The sequence below is a fragment of the Gorilla gorilla genome, chromosome 5 (assembly GCF_029281585.2).
Source record: "Gorilla gorilla gorilla isolate KB3781 chromosome 5, NHGRI_mGorGor1-v2.1_pri, whole genome shotgun sequence".
NCBI lineage: Eukaryota > Metazoa > Chordata > Mammalia > Primates > Hominidae > Gorilla > Gorilla gorilla.
Window position 1 is genome coordinate 108,861,648 of NC_073229.2, and position 11,307 is coordinate 108,872,954.

An 11,307-nucleotide genomic window follows, 5' to 3' on the forward strand; every position below is an offset into this window, starting at 1 on the left:
TCATGGTCGGGACCCAGGAGGTAAGGGTCAGAAGGAGAGGTAGGGGCGTATGCATGGGCGACTGAGTAGAGAATTCTGGCTGCACCATGATGTCGGCCAATGCCAGGAGTTCGGGACTACAGCTTTCTGCCTCTAGTAGGCCCTCAGCTTCCCCAGGAAAATTGTGAAAGTGGAAGCTGGTTCCAGGCAGACCAATGCTCCCAACCCAGAAGGGTTGGGGGTTGTTAGAAAGCATTTTCCCAGGAAGCCTCACACCTGAGTCTTAAGTCCAGCAGCCATGCCAATTGTTTTTAACTGGCCGACAGGTGCCTGGTATTTTCTTCAATTCTAAGGAAGGATAGGAAAGAACAGCAAGGGAAAGTGGTCCAATATTACTCACCACTTTGGAGAATCCCCATATGACGCCACCAAATGTTACCCGGTGGGTCTTTGTTCTTAGAGTTCCCAAGATGGGGCGGCAAGCCTTTTGTTCTCTGACCTGAGGTTCTTGGCCTCATGGATTCCAAGGAATGGAATCTTTAGCCATGCGGTGAGTGTTATAGCTCTATTAGAAGCCATGGGTCATGGAAGAGAACCGTGGAACCCAGCGACTAGTGTTCAGCTCAATTAGGATGAACTTGGGCACTTAGCCATGCAGGAACAATGGCAAGCCTCTAGCCAAATGGCAGCATCAGTGGGTGCCTTGCTGAATCAGAAATGCAGCAGACACTCTGCCAGATCCAGAGGGGTGGAAGTCAAAGGTCGGTCTGTGATGGCAGCGAACAGCAGTGATGGATGGTGAGTGAAAGCTCAGCTTGAGCCAGAACAAACATGGACCAGAAGAGTGTGCAGTTGCAAGATTTAACAGAGTGAAAACAGAGCTCCACACAATCGGAGGGGACCCAAAGGGGGTTGCCGCTCCCTGCTTGAATGCCTGGGTTTATATCCCAATCATTGTCCCTCCCCATGTGCTCTCAGGAAATATGATTTGACTATTTCTTTACCTCCTGCTTTTAGCCTAATTTGTATTTTAGTGAGCCCTCTTTACCACCTGATTGGTTGGGTGTGAGCTGAGTCACAAGCCCCATGTTTAAAGGTAGGGCTATTGCCTTCCCCAGCTAGGCTTAGGAATTCTTAGTTGGCCTAGGAAATCCAGCTAGTGCTGTCTCTCAGTGTGATCTTGGCTCACTGCACCCTCTGCCTTCCAGATTCAACCAATTCTCCTGCCTCAGCCTCCCAGGTAGCTAGGACTACAGGCACAAGTGACCACACCCAGATAATTTTTTGTATTTTAGTAGAGACAGAGTTTCACCATGTTGCCTAGGCTGGTCTCGAACTCCTAAGCTCAGGCAATCCACCTGCCTTGGCCTCCCAAAGTGCTAGGATTAGAGGCATGAGCCACTGCGCCCAGCCTCAGGCTATGTAATTTTTAAATAATTTCAAAAATCTTCCAAATAGGAATGCTTTTCAGAGTTGATGGCTTCTTACAATCACTGGAGGGCAGGCAGCATGCTTGTTCAATTTTAATCACTTTCATTGAGTTCTTTGCACTGCTGGTACAGCAAGGATTGAATTTGCCAAATAAAATGTCTTCAACGAGGTTACATAGCAGCATTGAAACAAAAGACTACTGTGCACATAAGGCTTAGAAAGAAAAAGGTGGGGCATAAACTTGACATTAATGAAGGTCACAGAAGGAATGTTGTCAATTCCACATTTTCTTACAGCAACAATAAAGCACTTTATGGAACCAAACTAGTAGAAATCAACTTAGAGTTTGTTTGAGACATATGCAAAAGGATAGACTATTGCATGCTAAACAATGCAATGGAAAGCAGAGGACTTCAAAGTAATGAGGGACTGATGTGACTGATTACATGCTGCACAGGACTATGGATAAGGCATTGTATCAAGTTTAATTGGCATCATGTTTTCTTCCTGGTTCAATAACTAATGACACATCTTAGATTTTAAAAAGTTAAATATACAAGTAAACAGGTAAATGGAGACTTGTGAAAGAGTTTGTGCACTCAGTTTTTTGGGGGGCTACAGTGATCCATTTACAAGGGACTTAATTTTCTTTTGGTAAATAATAAGTTGTCTCCTGCTCTCGTTTCTAACATAGGGAATGTTTGGATAAAGTTTACATATCTCCTTATATACTTTTTCAAATGATTGTTTTAAGATATGTACCGCCTGTATCTAAAATAAAAGCTGAAAATGAAAAAATATATATATACGAATCATTTGGTCTCTTACAGGTGAGCAACACTTAAGTACAGAAATAATGGAATTTTCCTGTGTCTTGTTACCTACAAATAAAATCAAATGATTTCCCCTTCTTACTTTACTTATGATCTAGTAGAAATGACTATCGAGATTTACTAAAGAATGTTGATAGCCTGTTTTGATTGCCAGGAGAATTAAATGCTAGTTAGGTGAGGATCAAATACATACCACTTGCATTTGTGTATCAGGCTTCTGTTTTTAATGCCATACTTTGGCAGTCACACAAGAAACATTTCCCGTGCTTTCTTAGTAAAGCAATATCACAAATACACTTGGCTTGCAAAAATGAGGGACTCAAGAAAATACTGTTACTCATATTATATTAGAGGCAGCAATACAATGTGTCCAGGATGGAAGTGTACATTTTTATGTCTTCTGTTTAGAATCAAGACCGAGAAAGTGTTTCTCCCATCAATCACGTTCTCCCTAGCATTTGTTCTCATAGCACCATCAATGCCCTTTTCATGAACACTTACACTGTGGTAAGTTTACATTTATTTGAGTTATTATTTGATTACTGTTTCTTCCACTAGATTTTATACTGTATGTGTGCAGAGAAGTTCTACGTCGTGTTCACTACAATACTTCTGATATCTAGAATGATACCTGATTCACAGTTGATGTTCAATAAATATTTGTTAAAGATTGAAAACATTAATAGGCAGATAATTGTGCAATTGACTTTCAGAAAGCCATGAGGATTATTTTAAGTCTGTCTTACTAAAATTAGCACAGTGCTTTGATTGTACCAGCATCTTAACCATTTTAAGTGTACAGTGCTATTGAATTAAGTGCTTTCATATTGATGTGCAGCTATCACCACCATCCATCTCCAGAACTTTCTCATCTTCCCAAACTCAAACTCTGTACTCATTATACACTTACTCCCAGTTCCCCTCTCCTTCCAACCCCTGACCACCACCATTCTACTTTGTGTCTCTGTGAATTTGACTACTGTAGGTATATGTAAGTGGAATTATACAACACTTGTCATTTTGTGTCTGATTTATTTCATTTAGCATGTTTTCAAAGTTCATTTATGTTGTAATGTGTCAGAATTTCATTCCTTTTAAAGCTGAATAATAGTCCAAGGTATGTACAGCCATCACTCAGTATCCCTGGGGGATTGGTTCCAGTACTCTCCTTGAATACCAAAATCCACAGGTACTTAAGTCCCTTATAAAAACTGGTGTGGTATTTGCATAGAACCTGTACACATTTTCCCATATACTTTAAATCATCTGTAGTTTACATATAATGCTCAATCAGTGTATGTAAATGCTACGTAAATAGTTGTTACACTGTATTGTTTAGAGAATAATAAGGGAAAAGGCCTACATGTTCCGTACAGTTGCAAGCATCCATTTTTTTCAAATATTTTTGATCCATTGTTAGTTGAATCCATGGATGAGGAATTCGTAGACATGAATACTGCATTTTGTTTACTCACACATGCATTGATGGACACTTCAGTCTCTTCAAATTTTGGCTATTGAGAATAATGTTACTATAAATGTGAATATATAAATATTGATTCAAGTCCCTGCTTTGAATGATTTTGGGTGTATACCCGGAAATAAAATTGCTGGATCATATGGTAATTTTATTTTCCATTTTTTAAAATACCGTCATATCATTTTCCATAGTGGCTGCATCATTTAACATTCCCAGCAGCAATGCACAATGGTTCTAATTTCTCCACATCCTCACCAAAAGTTCTTATTTTTTAGTTTTTTTATTTGCTTTTATGTTAATCATCCAAGTGGGTATAAAGTGGTATCTCAATGTGATTTTGATCTGCATTTCCCCAGTGATTAGTGATGGTGAGCATCTTTTTATGTGCTTACCAGCCATTTGTATATCTTCTTCGGAGAAATGTCTATTTAAGTCCTTTCCCTATTTTGTAATAGCGTTGTTCATTTTTTGATGTTGTTGAGTTGTAGTTCTTTATATATTCTAGATATTAATTTCATATCATATAGATAATTTGCAAGTATTTTTTCCCATTCTGTGGGTTACCTTTTCACTTTGTTAATAGTGTCATTTGATGCATTGAAGATTTTAAGTTTGAAGTCCAATTTATCTGTTTTTTTCTCTTGTTACCCAGCATTATGTTTTACAACACAGTGAAAACAAGTCTGGGATCAGATGGACTTGAGTTCAAATCCTGATTTTGCTCCTTTCCAGTTGGGTAGCCCTGGTAGGTCAGTCCCTTATTTTTGTTTTAATCACATATTTATAAAATCATACTAAATAGTACCTTCCTTATTTAGGTTTTGGGGACTAAAATATATTAAGTAGCTTTGGGGTCACAATTTATGTTATATGAATATTAGTTAATGTCAACAATCATAAGATTTCCCTCCCAGAAATAAGTTTACATTATTATTATCTTTATCTTTACTATCGCAACATATTTTAAAAATATGTTTAAACAGCATCTCTACCAAACCTACAAAAATTAGCCAGTCATAGTGGCTTGCACTGGTACTCCCAGCTATTTGGGAGGGTAAGGTAGGAGTACTGCTTGAGTCCAGGAGGTGGAGGCTGCAGTGAGCCATGACTGTGCCACTATACTCCAGCATCAGTGACAGAGTAAGACTCTGTCTCAAAAAAATAAAATAAAAATGTTTACAGAGGTCTGGAAAAAAGAGTTTTCTCTGGAAACCTCACCATTAGAAATAACTTATCATAGCATTTGGAAGTTTTGTACATATATCTCTAGGGGAACTAACATCATAAGAGCAAAAGCTGACAGGTTCATTTCCCCCTTTCCAATCTTTAATAGTAAACTCTTAAAAAATCACCAAGACTTTCCCACTGGCTGTGCCCCAGCTCTGAATTCCTCAGCTCCTCACTCATGGTAGGGTGTTGTTTACTGGATGGAAATAAGTAGCTAGAGGAAGGGAAGTTTTGTTGAAGGATATGCTTTGGTGATTGCTTCTACCAATCAATGCTTTCACTGACAGGAACTTCACCCCTAAGATGGCACCCACTAGCTGCTGGGTCAACAGCCATCCACATAGTTTTTTTCAGAGCAAAGCAGAGTTTCCCCAAAGTGTCTTGGATCTCCAACAAGACAGGAAAAATCAGCAAGGAGAAAGAACCTTCATTCTCTTTCCTCTTCCCTTCCCTTCTCTTCTCCCTCCTTCTCTCTCAGTAAGAATTATTTCCCTAATAATTATTATTGCCCTAATCTCCTTCCTTCCATGTTTACAGATGCCATTTAGGCATCAGAAGACTTATGCTGAGTCCTAACTTTTCTCTTGATGGCCAAGTGATTGTGGGTAAGTCTTTAACTTCTGTGAGCCTCAGTTTTCTTACATACAAAGTTAGGATAAAAACATCTCACAGGATTGTTGGAAAGACAAAATGAAATAATGCATGGGAATCTGTGGTGTGTAATATAAAATGCTGTGTAAATTCTAGTGGGGTTTTTTTGTACCTCATATGAGGGAAATTCTGCATTAATTTTTTTCTGTCTTTCCCTGGGAGGCATTGTCTTCTTAATGCATTTAATTTAATAGGGGTAAGGCAAGAGAAAGAATCACATTCACCAGCAAATGATTAGCTGGGTTTTGGTCTGGTTTGAGAAGGGAAGAGGCTGAAGCAACAGCAGAGAAGCTTTTCTTCAGTAGCTCAACAGTGAGCATTATATGGAGATAATGAGCATAGGACCAGGAGAAAAAAGCAGGGCATCAGCATCTCCTCATCTAGGAGGTCAGTCAGACACTGTACATGTTCTGTGTCAGTCTCCCCTCTTCAGAATTAATTGCTGCTCTTCCCAAAACCAACCTTGTCAAAGGAGATTACAATGTATAACTCCCCCAAGGAAACTTTTTGGCCACTACCTTATAGAAAGGAAATGACATGCATCCTGGGTCACTTCTGGACAATTGTGTGATAAGACTAACTATGGAGGACAGAACTGGTTAGGCATTCAATACACTGATTTGTCATGAAGCAGTTGCCTGGCAGACTCACCTAGTATTATCAGTCAGTTTTCATATAGTCACAGAGTCATGACTACTCATAGTAACCCTCCAGAAGCATCATCCACACAGAGGGTGAGCTGTGCATTCAGGGAACTGTTCTCCCATTGTCATTGTTCACATTTCTTTTAGGGTGCATATTACTTTCTGCTTTGCAGAGTTTCTAAAGCTTCACTGCCCAACATGGTAGCCACTAGCCACATGGGGCTAAACTTACATTTAAATTTGAATTCATTAGTATTTAATAAAATTGGAAATTTAGACCCTCAGGCAGACTAGTCTCATTTCAAGTGCCCAGTAGTTACATGGTCTAGTGGATACTGTCCTGGCCACTGTAGACAAAGAATATTTACATCTTTGCAGTAAGTTCTATTGAATAGTACTGTTCTAGAATACTCACTTACCATTTCCATCACCCTTCCCTAGCTATTAGCAAATGGTCCCCCATCTTCACAGCTCTCCTTGATTCTTGATCCCTCACATCTCCCCCATATAACCTAAGTCACAATCTCCAATTTTCCTACTGTTCTTTGTAAATACCTCTTACTATGGTTTGAATGTCCCCTTCAAAACTCATGTTGAAATTTAATCATCAGTGTGGCATTATTGAGAGGTGGGGCCTTTAAGAAGTGAGGGAAGACGTTAATGATAGACTGGATAAAAAAATGCGGCACATATACACCATGGAACACAATGCAGACATAAAAAGGAATAAGTTCATGGTCCTTTGCAGGGACATGGACAAAGCTGGAAACCATCATCCTCAGCAAACTAACACAGGAAGAAAAAACCAAACACGACATGTTCTCACTCATAAGTGGGAGTTGAACAATGAGAACACATGGAGGCAGGGAGGGGAACATCATACACTGGGGCCGGTTGCGGGGTGGGGGAAAAGGGGAGGCAGAGCATTAGGACAAATACCTAATGTATGTGCGGCTTAAAACCTAGATGATGGGTTGATAGGTGTAGCAAGCCACCATGGCACATATATATGTATGTAACAAACCTGCATGTTCAGCACATGTATGCCAGAACTTAAAGTAAAATTTTAAAAAATTATGGCAAAAAACCCGACTGTCAAATTTATGAATATAAAATTTCTGCTAAGTTCACGACAAAATTAAAATGTGTTATTATCTCAAAAAAAAAGAAGTGAGGGCAAAGCCCTCATGAATGGATTAATCCATGCATGGATAAATAGATTAATGGGTTATCATGAGAAGGAAATGGGTGGCTTTATAAGAAGAGGAAGAGATACTTGGGCTAGCATGTCAACACACTCAACCTCCTCACCAAGTGATGTCCTACAAAGCCTCAGAAATCTTCAGAGAGCTCTCACCAGCAAGGAGGCTCTTATTAAATGTGGTCCCTTGACCTTGAACTTCTCAGCCTCCATAACTGTAAGAAATAAATTTATTTTCTTTATAAATTACCCACTTTCAGGTATTCTGTATACGGAAAAGAAAAGGAACTAATACACCTCTCTTTGTACATTTATCACATTGTATTATGATTATGTGTTTGCATATGTGACCTTCTGATGAGTCGAAATTTTCCAGAAGAACGACTTTCCTTGCTCATCACCACATCTCCAGCAACAGAATATGGCACTTAGCAAGTACTCAACAAATGTTAAATGCAGGGATAAATGAATGATTGAACTTCGAGTAAACAAGTAAACGTGTTAGGAACTTAAGGTGTCATTCATATCTCTCCCCCTGAAATTCTGACAGATGCATCACACACATGAAGAATAGGGAAAAAATGTAGAAACCAAATACAGTTTTATTAATCTGGGCAGATATCTGGTACCCACAAAACAGAGCTATAGTAAAAGCTGCGGTAGGGAACTCTGGAAGGCCTCCTGCCTACTCTATATCTCCTCTTCTCAGTCTATGCCTATTTTATCCCCAATCTCTTAGGTGCTCTTACCATAAGAACCTGAGCAAATACTAAGCCAAAGTAGTCCCATACGTTCCAGAGAAAAGGGAATGAGGCAGACAGCAAGAATGAGCATGCATGCCCCAATATGGAGTGCCTCACTCATCTAAAGGATGTATCCTCACACAGCATCAGTTTCTGGGTCCACAACCACCAATGTGGCTTTTTCTCAGAAGAGAGGTTTTCTCCAAAATGTCTTGGATCCCTCCCTAGAGAGAAAAAAATGTTTTGTCTGACAGAGCACCTCTAATCTATGGGGTATTAGAGAGTACTCTAGATACTCTTATTATTCTATATAAGAAAACAAGTACTTTTTTCTAGATGAAATAATATTTATTGCAATATCAACTCACTTGCAGAGATAACCTAGAAGTAACCATGTTAGTAACCTAACACATTAATCCCTTCAGAGACCCTGGGCCCATACCTACCAGGATATAATATGTCCATCTCTTGTGAAGCTTGGGCTTCTCTGTCACATAAACTATCTCACTGCTATCAACGACACATCTGTGGCAAGCTGGATGCCCTAGGACATAAAAAGCCTCACTTTCCTGATGTTATTCCTAAACTAGACTCTAGGGGGTACCTGCAACAGAAATTGTCAATTCCTGAAACTACAGCTGAAGTTCTCCCTAGATGGAATGATGTCCAAGTTGCATACAGAGAACTACCTTCTTCCCTTAGGAGTAGTTCTCTGTTAGATTCATATAACATCCTAATGGCTTTGGAAGATATTGATGATAAAATACTACAATTTTAGGAGGAGTATCTTATTTAGATGTCAGCCTCAACCCTCTGTTCATAAGAATCTGCTCAAGCAGGGGGAAAAACAAATTAAAAAAAAAAAGTAAAGAAAAGAAAAAGAAGCATTTCCTTTCTTGTCTTTTTGTGAGGAATCTATAGTCCTCTTTGTCTCTTCTGATATGGCAAATGGGCAGCTGACCAAGCAAAACCTCCAGACCTCCCAATTTGAGGTTTTATTCCAAAGCCTACAAAATTCATTGCTTTACTCACTTAATCACATATTTATTTATGTACTCCCTCTTTTATTAATCATTTTATCTTTGCTAGGTCCTGTGGCAAATACGTAAATGAGATATAGCTCCTGCCCCAGAGGACTCCCATTATAGCTGGGCTGGTTGATCTAAATGAAAAGGGGATGTTTAGGTATGTTCTTCAAGAGGGCACAGAGCACTGTGACAATATTTTAGATGGAGAGCTGATTTCTCCTGGGGAAAGGCAGATGAGAGAAATAGAAATTGGGAAAGTCTTCACTGAGGACAAAAGTCCTTGAGTAAGTCCTTGAAAATAAGAAGGTGGGTGAGAAAGAACATCCAGGACTAAGAAAAAAAAAATATGAAGAAAGACAAGGCAGCTTGAAAATGCTTTACGAAGCCTGCCAAGGGGACTGTCACTGAAGTTGCTGAAGCTTGTAGATGGGTCACAATGGTGACCTCTGAAGGTCACATGGGTCTCCACACAACTATCTCCTATTTGATCTCTAAGGATCTTCCAGTTCTATATTTTTATGTTTTTGTGTGTCTGTCTTCTTGGTATCCTCAAGGTTAAACTGAGTAGACCGCAAATATTTAAACATACACAATTTCTAGTTCCTTTCTTCCCCATACACCAAGGTTATCAAACTTAGAAAGACAAAATGAACAAAAGCTACAATGGCTCCACCATAATGTTCATTCATTCTTGGCCAAACTTCCCCAAGGCAATGGACTACTAGGGCTTTGTACACTACTTGATAGAAGTGCCATTTTTTTTTTTTTTTTTGAGATGGAGTTTTGCTCTTGTAGCCCAGGCTGGAGCGCAATAGCACAATCTCGGCTCACTGCAACCTCCACCTCCTGGGTTGAAGCGATTCTCCTCCCTCAGCCTCCTGAGTAGCTGGGATTACAGGCTTGTGCCACAATGCCCGGCTAATTTTTGTATTTTTAGTAGAGATGGGTTTCACCATGTTGGCCAGGCTAGCCTCGAACTCCTGACCTCAGGTGATCCACCCACCTCGGCCTCCCAAAGTGATGGGATTACAGGCGTGAGCCACCGTGCCCGGAGATACAAGTGCTTTTTAAGATTCTCTTTATTATTGCTGAGTGAGAGCTTCAATTGTTTGAAAAACATATGGTTCAACAAATTTTCCCTTGAAATTCATTTAGGCAAATTAAGAAAAAGGAATCTGCAAATCTCTGCAATCCATTTCACCAAATACCTTTAAGAAAAATGTACAGGAGTTTTCCCAAGCCCTAAACAAGCACGGTTTTCACTTCCTGCTATTAATAGAGAAATATCTTATTACAGTGCTGTAAACAGCCAAATTCAAAAAAATGAATTTTAAACGATGCTAGGGTTTCCAAAGAAAACCACAAAACAAACTCAGAGTTAAGGTGATAATGCATCCCTGTTGTACCCTGGCACAGAAGCAAACATTTTGCAGTGACCATCTGGGATATGTAACATAGTAATAAGGGCGAGGGCACCAACTCATAGAAAAGCCAAGAGGCAATAATTTTTTTTTCCTGCCAACTGTGATATATTGCAGTATGAATATATATATATACACATTTTTTTTTTGCCAGCAAATCAGCTTTTACAAGATGTTTGGTTATACCAACAGTGTTCTTCACTATTGTATCCCAAATGACTAAAATGATGCCAAGGAAATATTCAATACTTAATATTTATTAATTTAATAAATATTGAAATTGCCTACCATTTCTTATGGTAATAAAATGTTTCTGATGCTTTGGCATCCTTCTGTCTTCCTTTAAGATACTGAAGGAATCATTTATTTCTCCAAGACTATTCAGGTGTGTTGGGAAGAGGGGTAATTTATCAAGTACTATTAAATTTATACACGTGAAAAGCACCTTCAAAATACATTTATATTACTACTACTACTACTACTACTACTACTACTACTAGGAATGTCAAAAGGCTGATTGAAAGAGCTCATCAAAATGCTTTGGTCCTCATACCAAAGACATAAACAACAACATTTAATTAAAAAAATAGATAAATTGGACCTCTTCAAAATTAAAAGCTTCTGTGCTGCAAAAGACATAATCAATACAACTAAAAGACAGCTCAAAGA